Here is an 11,804-nt window from a genome sequence, read left to right as displayed (position 1 = left end):
ACTACTGCAAGAAATCAGTATGGACACCTGAACTTGTCCAAAATGTATTTCTTTGAACTGAGTTTCAGTAAAACATTCAGCTATATATCTACATCTCTATGTAAACAAGAGCTTTTCTAATGAATGGTAACACAGACCCTGATAATACTTCCAAAATACCCTTTTTTCCTTATGTGTCCCTCATATTCTCCCAACACATTAATTTTTTTTTTTTAAGAGAAAAATAATATCAAACACAGATTTGTCAAGACCAACCATATTAAACATATCTAATTTCCTTAAGAACAGAAAAAAAAAAAGTTGACATCACTTATATTGTCTTTATAAAACATTTGTCTAATGTTGCAAACAAGTTTGGGGAAACAGTCTTGCTGAAATATTGCATAAAATTGCTCAGGTAACATTCAGAAGCTATTTATCATCAGCTTCTCTCAGCACTTTCTTATAGTAGTACAGATTCTTTGAGGTAAAATGGTTTTACATGGAGTAATTAATAGTAAAGTTGTAAATTTGAGTATTTTCCTATATCAGAAAGACAAGGTAAGAATTTAAAGGTATTTTCATTAAGGTTTATCTCCATTTCGACTTCTTCTTCTCCTTAAAGCAGTGGGCTAAAGTTGGGATACTTTTATTTGACCAGCATAGTGGCAGTTACTGGACTTTTGTCTTGGAACTTTTGTCTTCAGAATATGGCTCATGATGTTTCTTCCATTGCAATCAGAAATTCAAGCATGTATGTACTGAATGTGCAACATAGAATGGTAGATTTAGTTCTAAGATGATATGACGTGAAAGCCAGGGATATAAAAAAAGTGACATTTAGGATTCATTTCATTTTGAAAAGGAGGCTGTTTTAAGGTTTGATTATCTGATATATTTTGGGAAGTTGGAAATGTGATTATCTACCTCAGTCAATCAACCACTCCATTCTTTTCACTAATATAAATATGTCCTGCAGATATGAATATTAAACATTTAACATTCTGAAGTGTACTATTTCATTAAGAATGCAATGGAAAAATTATCAATAAAGAATGGAACATGTATTCATTAGATCCTTATGTAAAAATACTATATGTTAATACAGCAAAGAAAGATACAGAAGAGTCAATATTAGGAAAATAATATATCGTAAAGCTCTTCTGGATAAAACAGTGGTATGATATGTCTATAGAAATGTTATACTACTTCATTGTCTTAGAGAACTGCTCAGTAGAAAAACATTTTTTTACTCCACATATAGGCTGATGAAATAAGGTTAGATTTTATATTAAGTTGTTAGACATCAGAATTTGTATAACACTATTTTGATGTCTAAATTTTGTACCTTGAATATTCAGATGTATTTCAGAATGAAAAAAAAAAAAAAAAGTGGAAAAAAAAAAAAGCTGCACTCTGAAGAAGTATTATAATAGTAAAATTTTAATATAGCAGGAAAAGATGTATCAAGTGACAAAACAAGAAACTATACAGCTTTATGCTGACTTGTCACTAAATACAGACCAAAGCTGAAAATATATCTTCAAGAAAATATTATTTTGAACTCATACTTGGAAAAAAACAAATAAAAATGAATGTCTCCAAAAATATGCAAGTCAGATATGAATTGAGAATTACAATTTTCATTTCCCAAGTAGTTTCTTATTACGGAGAATGGGATGAGTTAAATGAGTTAAAAACTAGAAGAGCAAAAATAAAATGACATAGAAGATTTTTGCTCTCTTTATTTTTCAAAGGCCCCATTTAGGGTCACCTTTTTTGACTATCATCACATTCAACTTCACTCATGCAAGACAACTGCAACTCTCTCTTTTCTCCGTTTTCTGAAAAATTCTCATGGGCTATGTGGAGCTTTTTTCTAAAAATTAAGAATCTTGCAATTATTGATGCAAATCAAAGAAAAACCATGAAAATATCAAACAAAAATGAAATGAGAACTCTTTGAATAGCATTTTTAATATCAGGAAACATGCTAATTCTAATCTTTTATAATGTGAAATTCACAACATGAAAATGAACAAGTCCGTTTATCTAAATTAAATAAGGAGAAATAAAATGGCCAAAAATAACATGAAGAAATGATATTTCAGAGTACTGTAGTGAGCAACTAAAGGTTATAAATCAGCTTTGGGATTTCAAAACAGAAATAAGCAAAATGGAAAGATTCTGTGGTGGGGGGGTTAAAAAATTGTTACTGTTTTATAAAAGATAACCTCTAAGGAAGCTGATGGACTTTGTTTAGTCTAGAAAAGAGAATGTAGAGGAAGGACATTGATAACAACTTTCTGATAATTAAGTGGTTGTCATTAAGAGAACAATAATCAATTGTTTTTGAAGTGTCTAGAGATAGAATGAGGAGTCACCATAATTTGTAGTAAAGAAAATTTATGTTAGGGGACATTAATACTTTTTCCTTCTCTAAAATGCTCCAATAAGTATTTTAAAGTTATTATGTAAGGGTTTTAGGAAAGGTAATACATCCTGTGGTACGATCTAAATCTACTTAATTCTGCTGTCCATGATGAATGATATAACCTTTTGAGAACTTTCCCTAGCTTACTTTTCTGTGTTAGTTTAATAAGAAAAGACGGAATACAGAAAACAGAAACTATACTCTAATCCATGTTTTAAAATGCTTAGGAACAAGGTTAGGTTATTAAAAAATTATAAAACTGAAAAAGGAAATCAAGACTAGAAAAATTGTCTCTCCTAAACTCTAGATAAATATTTTGCAGGAAATAACTTTTTATGCTTATGATTCTCCCATAATTTTTTTTTTACCGGGAAGCCATTAATGCACAGTTGCCTAGGATTTCATTATGGTTATGCTTTTGCAAGAGATTATTTTGAGAGTAACCGCAAGCATCAACAAAACATATTGTCTGTTTGTAGTTTAAATTGAGTTTAAGAATAGACCTAGCTAGTTTGGAATAGAAAACCAAACAGCTGAAAAAGGATAAAATCAAACAGATTTGTTTTATTTTTTATTTGTTATTTTTTTTTATTTTAAGAAGTATCAGACATCCAACAACACTAACAAAACATGTTCATTAACTAACAAAGTAGTTATGGATTCCAACTCACAGGATGATTAAAACTGTTTTTTATTCGTGATTGTAAGAAGTGGTGGCTAAAATGTTAGTGTGATTCTGTAATTGAAATTTTACTAACAAAATTTACTTTTTTATTAACGTATTTGTATAGATCATTACAAGAGACCTTAGCGGTAGAGTCTGTGAATGTGACAAAGTGTCATTCAGTATTTTGACAATCAATTAAAATTAATTTCAATGAACTAAATGAACAAAAAATGTTTGGTTACTTTATTACAGCAATTTTACAAAATTACTGTTGCCAGCTTATTTAAAAAATGTGTTTTTACCAAATCACCCACACTAGAAATATAAACATGAATCCCCTTCTTAATGCATGAGTTGGCCAATATTATAAGGGTAACCAGTGGCTACATGCACTTTGTTTCTCAAGAAATTTTTTTATTCTACTTCACCTCCATCATTTACCTTTAACAGACTACAGAAAATGCTATAGCAGAACCTCAGCTGACCCCTAATTTTGCATGATGCATAACCAAATGTGTGAGAACATCTGAATTGTCAACATTATTAAAAGTGGGCAGACACTTGAGAATTCTGCTTAACTAGGGACCCTAAATAAGGGGTAAGGGATACTGCATTAATTTCCTGGAAGATAACTGTCAGCTTTGTCTGCTAGAACAGCACTAGTTCTGTTCTAGAACACGTCTGCATCAAGGACATGACAGAGAGGCTGCCAGACCTTGTAGCATTCTGTGGGATGTAAACCCTGCTGCTGTTTCATGTAGGCACCACTGACATAGCTGTCAGCAACCTGCAGAATATAAAGAGGTACTACAAGGAGTTGGGAGCATTAGTGAAGAACTCAGGAGTACAGAAAGTATTCCCATCAATCCTCCAGGTTAGGGGAATGGGGAGGGAAACAACTAACAGAATTAAGAGAATCAATAAATGGCTAAGTGAGTGGTATTGTCAACAGGGTTTTGGCTGCTTATGTCATGAAACTAATTTCATTGTAGTTGAATCTGCTACAGGCCACCTGATCAGGAAGACAAGTGAGTGAGGATCTCTATGAACAGATAGGAGAAACTTCACATTCACAAAACATGATCCTAGTGAGGAACTGCAGCCACCTTGATATCTGCTGGATGGACAACACAGCAGCGCGCAAGAAATTGAAGAAGTTCCTGGAATGTACTGAAGATAACTTTCTCTTCCAAGTGGTATAGGAACCTACGAGAAAAAGTGCTATGCTGGACCAGGTCGTCACCAGCTAGCAGGGGCTGACGAAGCTAATGTGAAGCTCAAGGGCAGCCTTGGTTGTAGTGGCCACGAAATTGTCACTGAAAGCATTCAGGGCCAGGTTAGATGGGACTGGTCTACAGGGAGGTGTTCCTGCCTGTAGAGGGGTTTAGAACTAGTTAATCTTAAAGTTCCCTTCTAACACAAACCATTCTATGATTCTATAACTAAGCTGAAAATGACTTCTGAATGAATTTTCAATAGTTTATGCTACGTAATTTCATAGTATATATTATTTTAAAAAGAAAAATGGAAAGCATTTTTTTTACAAAATGTATTTTGTGCTGTTTTAGTAGGATATTTGAAAATATAGGTCAAACAAAAATCATTCATCACATAAGTTTATAATAAAAATGCCAAAATATCATACATTCCTAAATAAATGTATGAAAAATAGAACATGGGCAATATTAAAGAAAAAATCCTTAGTGTACCAATATACCCAATAGACATTCCCTAAACCATAGAGGTAGTATAGGGTTGGGAAATGTGACTAAGAACAAAAACTTCCCATACTGAGGCAAAAAAAACAAACCTTCAAAATACAGATAGTGGTATGCCTTCCAGGCATAATCTGTACGTAGAAAGAATAGTTTTCATTTTAACAAGTGAACAAATTTTAAGGATTTTTTTTTAATTTCAACTTTTTGTCTTTTCTAATTCTCAAAACTAGTCATATTAGTTAAGAGCTGTCAGATTTAGGAGCTGTCTGATTTAACATCAGACTGCTTACAGAGTGAACTTGGCAAACATTTTAAAAGTCTCATTTTCTTCATCACTGTTTCACTGATACTTTGTTCTATGTCCTTTAAAGATTAAATCCCCAAACGACTGTAGACCTAAAAAATGCTCCGCAGTTTATGAATTTCATTTAGTGCAGTGATATTATTAAGGTTCCAAACTAATTATGTACAAATATCAGGTGCAATACCAACATGTCCTCTGCTGCAGCCAGTGCTATTGCTTACTCAAGCCTGAGTTACTCCATCAAAATTGTTCTTTTTTGTAAGCTGTTCTTCTAATATTATTTAGCTAATTATCTTAATAAAAAAATAGGTAGTATGTTTATTCTTTTAATGGAAAAAGCAAGAGTACTTCTACTGAGCACTATCTTAATATGGCACAGTGTTGGTATTTTTTCTCCTTTTGTTTTTCTGATTACAATGCTTATTCAAAAACTTCTTTGAAATTTGAAATATGCATGAGATTTCTGCACAGTTATTTACATTATATTAATCCAGAAAAAATTAAAACTTAAAAAAAAAAAATTAAGTAAAATAAGTAGTAAAAATAAGACACTTTACCAAGAATGTCTTAATTTTGAGACTTTCTAGAACATTCAGCAAAAAAAAAAAATCTAGCACAGAAAGAGCAGATGGATTAAAAATTCAGCTCAGAATAAATACAGTATTAGATTATGGATTCTGATCAGGTATAAGATGACTCTAAATTTACTTGGAAAGATCTAATAAAGATTATTAAAGGCTGCTTTGAATGATTCCCAGAAATATCTTATCATCATACAGCAAAAAAATGAGTAAAACTTAAATTTTATGGCTCAAATTTACATTTCCTAAAACATCCACACACAAAGAAAGAAATAAAAAAAGACATCTTCAGGATGGAGTAGGACCCTAAAATCAGTCAAAAACCAGTGTATACTTTTTACAATCATTCATATCTTCATGCTGTCAGGAACTCAGTAGTACTGACGGGAAAGTTTGAGAGAACTAGAATTCCTGGCTCTTATGCTGGAAAAATTGAAGATTTGCTATATAGAAAAGGTTTAGGAGAAAGCTCCAAAAATGATTTGTATGTGTTTCAACAGAAACCTATTTCTCCAAAAGCTGGCTAATTTAAATTAATACTACTGATTTAAAATGAAATTTATTGGACACTGTCTGCCAGAAGAAAGATATCTAATATTCTCCAAACATCAAAGTTTTCAAAAGTTTTCTTTTACTGCAGACATCCCAAGATAATCTATTATTTGCTTAAAATCTCAGCCTTGGACTGTTATGTTCATTGTACAACATTGTGGTCATCATTTCTCTGACAGCCAACAAGTCAACATTTAAAAGTCATCATGAGGAACTATAAGGCACAGGTTTCATTTATATAAGCATTGTTTCTATGGGAAGCCGTATTGAAAATTAAACCACATATTTCACATGTAGTGCAGTGTGACTATTAGAAATGAAAAAAAAAAAGAAAAAAGAAAAAAGAAAAAAAGTGATGTTTAGCTAGAACAAGATTTCATAATTTGATGCTTTTTTTTTTTTTTTCTTCAGAGTTCATAATGAGCTGGGCAGCTCAGCTCCACACTGGAGTGATAACCCAGCATCTTTAGGGAGAATTAGAAAAGATCTTGTGCTTAAAATGTCTGGCCAAAGCATCGCAATTCTCACTGCAGCACCTTTTGTGAAAAACACAGTGTGGAGAAGCAGATATAGAGGCTACTGAGTCAAGTTAATTTGGGCAATTTGTATGCAGTGGTAAGCTCTGTGATACTAGCTAATCTCTAAAAGCTACAGGAAACTAGTTAGTGTTCTTATTGACCACATAAGTAGAAAAACATCACAGAATGATTAAGTTTTATTTCCACAAGTTTAAGAATGATTATCAAAGAGCACAACCTAAATGGAAAGAAATAGTGTAAATGTGGCTTTGAAACCCTACAAGGAGCCCAGAGACAATGAAAGGAAACAAGTCAAACCAAAACAACTACAGTCTGCTGCTGCAGCAGACTTCTTAATCTGACAGGTCTGGGAAGTCTAGCAAAGGAAGTTCACTTGTGGAGTGTTTGAGTTAACTATTTTGTTTCTGCACCATTAAACTGTTTTTATAACTGACGCAAAATCAGAGAAGTGAGAAAGACAAATTTAAAAACTGTATGATTGTATGTTAAAGCAAGGGCAGGAAAACTGCATCATCTGAGTAATAAGAATATATCCTTCACAGAAATGAAGTAGAAAACTAAAATAGTTTCTTTGTATGTAGTGAAATTTCAGTTTTTGGCACATTGGAGAAGGTTGCTTAGATCAATAAGGAAAAAGAAACAAAAATCAGGCAGCAAAAAATATCTTTTAACATCATAGGATCTGCAGAAGATTAAATATCCAATGAAATATATTTAAGAATGTTGCCAACACAAATCTGAGAAACAACTCTAGTGCAATTCTTCTTAGGTCTTAAAATCAAGACAACAGTATGTATACACTAAGATCACAACAAACTAAACTGTTGGAATTTGCTATGAAAAGTAGAAGTCATTATTGTAAAACAAATAGTTCAATGACTAAAGATTCAAGCAAATCTCCCCCATGCAGATGCTACACTACCACACTACTTCTGCTATTCAGCTTTAGGAGCAAAGTGACACGAGGAATTGGCACTGAGTTGCTCCACAGAAGGTTTAGATTGGAAATCAGGAAGAATTTCTTCACAAAAAAAAAAAAGGATCTCCAGGAACTGGAGCTGTCTGCAAGGGAAGTGGTAGAGTCGCTATCCTCAGAAGTGCTTTAAGAAATTATTTAGTGACAGTGAAAGTATTAGGTTGGATGTTGGCCTTGATGATTTTAAGCGTATTATCCCTAAATAATGATCAAGATGAGCTTCCATCTTGGATGGACTGTACACCGGGGACCATTATTCTACTTTCAGCACTTCCTGAAAAGCACAGATCCTCTCCGCAACTATGGTTGACACAGGTGTTTAGATGGCATGCAATTTGCCCACTATTTCAGATGTTCTACTCAGATAATCTACTTCACCCAGTATTGCTTCTGTCAGTCCACTGGAGATCCAAGCTAGATAAATTCAAGCATAACTGAAAAATGTGAGTGAAAAGAGTTAAGCATTTTCTATACTTCCAACTGGATTGTTAACGGCCACATAAATGAACCAAAATAGTCAAATTCTTTCTTTTTTGCAGAATCTGTTTATATTCCTCTGTAATTCTTACCTAGAAAACACCAAAATACCTGTGTTGTACTTACAAGTTATTTTCTACCTCAGTAATCAATTCTGTAACTTTTTTTCTATGTATGTTGTAGTTCATCTTCATATCTTTGATCACACCACTCAAAAATGGACACTGCTGCAGAGAGGAAAGATCAGCTTCATTCATCATGTTTCTATTCATGCACCTGTTCTTTGGCATTTTGCAAAATCATACAAGATGGATGGCTCCTGTCCACTTAGTAGTTCTCTATATCTTTAACCCCTTCCTAAGCAGCTGCTACTCATACATTCTGGATTTCTTGGAGCTTGGACAAACCATCAGCTATGACCACTACATCATGACACTGTCTAAGCAGAAGGCTCAAATTTCCAGAGTCAGGCCAGAGAGAAGACAACCTTTCTCCCACAACACAAAAACACCAAGCCACCATACCAGATTGAAGTCTGTGGATCACATTGTCAATCTTGTCTGGACTGTTCTACCACACTGATTGTATAGTCCAGATTTGGTGCCTTCTGAATTCCATCTCTTTGCACCTAAGAAAGATGAACTGCATTTGCAACATTTTCCTAGTGACAACACCATCTTAGCAGCTGTGAAACAATGGATTACCTTCACTGGTGTAAATATTTACAAGTGTGGTATGCAGACTCTTGTTCATCACTAGTGAAAAAGCATAGCTAATGGTGATGGCTATGTTGAAAAATAGTGTTTTGTAGCTGAGACTTTGCTCTAACGGTGTTATTGTGCTCTTTGTATCTGCTGTAGTTTCCATGGATATGAATAGGAGGCAAACTATGTGTATAAACTTGTCACTTGTTTTCCTGGAGGGAAATAAAAAGCAAAACGCTGCAAACTGTTAATACTATTTTACACTGCAAACCAGAAATCACACAAACTGACTGAATAACAGAGCAGAAGTTTCTGAGAACTCTGAATCCTCAAACTTCTTTTAAGCTCAAGTTTCTTTTTAAACAAGAATTCCAAAACAAACACAATCCACTGGAAATTTTCTCAACTTCAGCTGGATGGAAAATGAAAAGGCTCAATTTCCCATCGCTTCACCTTCCTTAATACCCTGACCTTTAGTGCCCCAATCATAGTTCCTTTAAGAGGCAGGAAGCCTTCTATCTGGCTTCCTTCAGCATATGCCTCTATTATTACATTTGAGCTACTGATGAGACTGAAAGTTTAAGGAGGCACCAATGGCCACAAAGGACTCACTGGAGTGTGCACATATACTTGCAGACCCAAAGTTCTGCTAAAAATGTTTAGAAACGCTGGTTTTGGAATCAGCATCCATGAGTTGTTGGATACAAGTTATGTTGCTGAAAATAACCAAAACAACATAAAAATATATCAGATTCTCTTTCATACTTTTGAAACTTTTGAAACACACAGAAAAGAAAGCAGTGTCTGGAGTAATTAATTGTTAATAAATGGAAAGAGTTTGAGAAGTCAATTGATAAATGAGACTGGAAGTCATTGAGGGAGACAAAATTCAGGAACTATTGAGGAACTGGTGTTTTCTTTGTTGGTTTATATTTTTTAATTTTTTTCAACACTGAATTTTTCTCAACACTGAACAAGCAAAACACACATGGCAAGGGGCATCTAATCACTACTCTGATTTAGTTTAGGCACAACAGTGCCATCATATGTCCAAAGTTTATGCATTTCAAAATCTTTTCTGAGAATCACAGTGAGACTTAGAGTAACAGAAAATAAAATAAAATTCTGTTTTTCAAGCATATGAACAGTGCAGCACAAACAGCTTCTGTGCAATTAAATGTAGATTCAATGATGGAAATTGTTCTGTTGGGTCGGTAATAAGAAACAATTTCTATTTAGTGTAAATAGGTCATAAGAGACTTAGAATTACAGTTTTCTATTTCATATAAATCTGATGACCACAATCACTTGAGACTCCCTGTACAAAGAGCTTAGACATAAAAAAAAAGAGAAATCAATTAAAAAAAAAAAAAAAAAAGAAAGAATTAAGAACTTCTACAAATTTTATATCCATTGTGAGTGTCCTTGAAGATATAATTGCCATTGGGAAATCTGGCGTATTCTCTGATTTCTGACATACCTGAAGCTAACAACCCTACATTAAGTTCTGTTGCTTCTGCTTTTCCAAAAGAGAATCACTTACAGCCAAGTCTGTGGCCACTGGAAGAAAATAACTTCAATATTGTTGAGACCTCTGAATACTCCTAACTCTAGAGAAAATTCATAGCAATCATCTCAGATCTTGTTGTGGAAAAAATGAGTTCTCCCTTAAGCAAATCTGAGCATAAGCATGATTAATCAAAACAGCAGCCAAACCCTATGCTTTCATTCAGTTGGTTTTAGATTGTCCCTGGCATTTTCAATTTAAGATCTGCTATAAAGTTTTTACAATTATAATGTTCACAGCTTCATAAAAGCTGCCAGGGGAAATTGAAGATTTTCACAGTGGGATATTGGGCAGCTGGAATTTTTGGCACCTGAAAAAGCAAGGAAAACAGCTTGCAAATGAGAGATAAGCACATTGGTTGGATTACTCAACACAAATATTCAGAAGATAAACTGTAAACATGGCTGACATTTCTTTTGTCAGTTTGAAGTTTCAGAACAACACCGCAATACAGACATGGGAATCTCATGCATTCTTATTGTCTCAGATTTTTTGCAAAGTTAAAGTGTCTTTACTGAGATAGTGATATTCATGCTCTCATTTTCACTACTTCATGTTTTGAAACCTATATTAATATTCCAAAATTATTAGTCTTGAGCAGTCTGTCTGGAATAGAAGGAGCATTTACAGCAGAAGTATGTATTGTACATACTGTGGAATACATAAAGCTTTAGGTTTGTTTCAAACCATATCCAAAGTCTGTTGAGTGCTCCAACTTGCATGTTTCCTAATGTTAGCTATACTTAAGCTGAAGAAGAAAAACAAGGAACTATACAAAATACAATGTGATGTAAGGAATAGGAAGTTATAAAATGACACAGATTTCCCCAGAATTCAAGAAATATCAGAATGGAAATTCATTTAACAGGAAAGAAAAAAATTGTTTTACATTCTCTAGAGAATATGGATATTTTCTAGAATTTCTTTTAGTAATGAGTTTTAACTTTTAATACCTATAATAATTATTTTTGTTCTTATCAATTAAGCAACCAGAAGGAGATAATCTATATTTTGTACAGAACTGAGAAGACAAATGAGTAAATTTTCAGCTTGACAGAAGTTCCATTTAAGTCAATGGACTTTGAATTACCTTAGATAAAGTAAATTCTGATAAATGAAGAAATTTAACAACCACTTTGTGCAATTTTCTCAATTGAGGATAAATCATAAGAAAGTCCAACAACAGACTTGAAGCATGTTTCTCTATCCTGACTTTGTTTGTAAAACAGAATTGTTAATGAAAATGAAACACCAATATCAAATTTCAAGAGAAATTTTAAAAGTCTATGGCAATACAATTCTACTA

At 33.3% G+C, this 11,804-nt stretch overlaps 1 long non-coding RNA gene across 1 annotated transcript; it reads left to right on the top strand.

Annotated features, from left to right (window-relative positions):
- The first annotated feature begins 1,305 nt into the window (after positions 1–1,305).
- LOC146544762 (uncharacterized) lies at positions 1,306–9,175 on the top strand. The gene is made up of 2 exons (XR_014882610.1): positions 1,306–3,954; positions 4,073–9,175. It is a non-coding gene; the product is annotated as an uncharacterized LOC146544762 (long non-coding RNA).
- The last annotated feature ends 2,629 nt before the right edge of the window (positions 9,176–11,804 follow it).

This window comes from Meleagris gallopavo, chromosome 3 (genome assembly GCF_905368555.1).
Source record: "Meleagris gallopavo chromosome 3, MGAL_WU_HG_1.1, whole genome shotgun sequence".
Lineage (NCBI taxonomy): Eukaryota > Metazoa > Chordata > Aves > Galliformes > Phasianidae > Meleagris > Meleagris gallopavo.
Note: the sequence above shows the minus strand (reverse complement) of the source record. Positions and strands in the feature narration are given on the sequence as shown.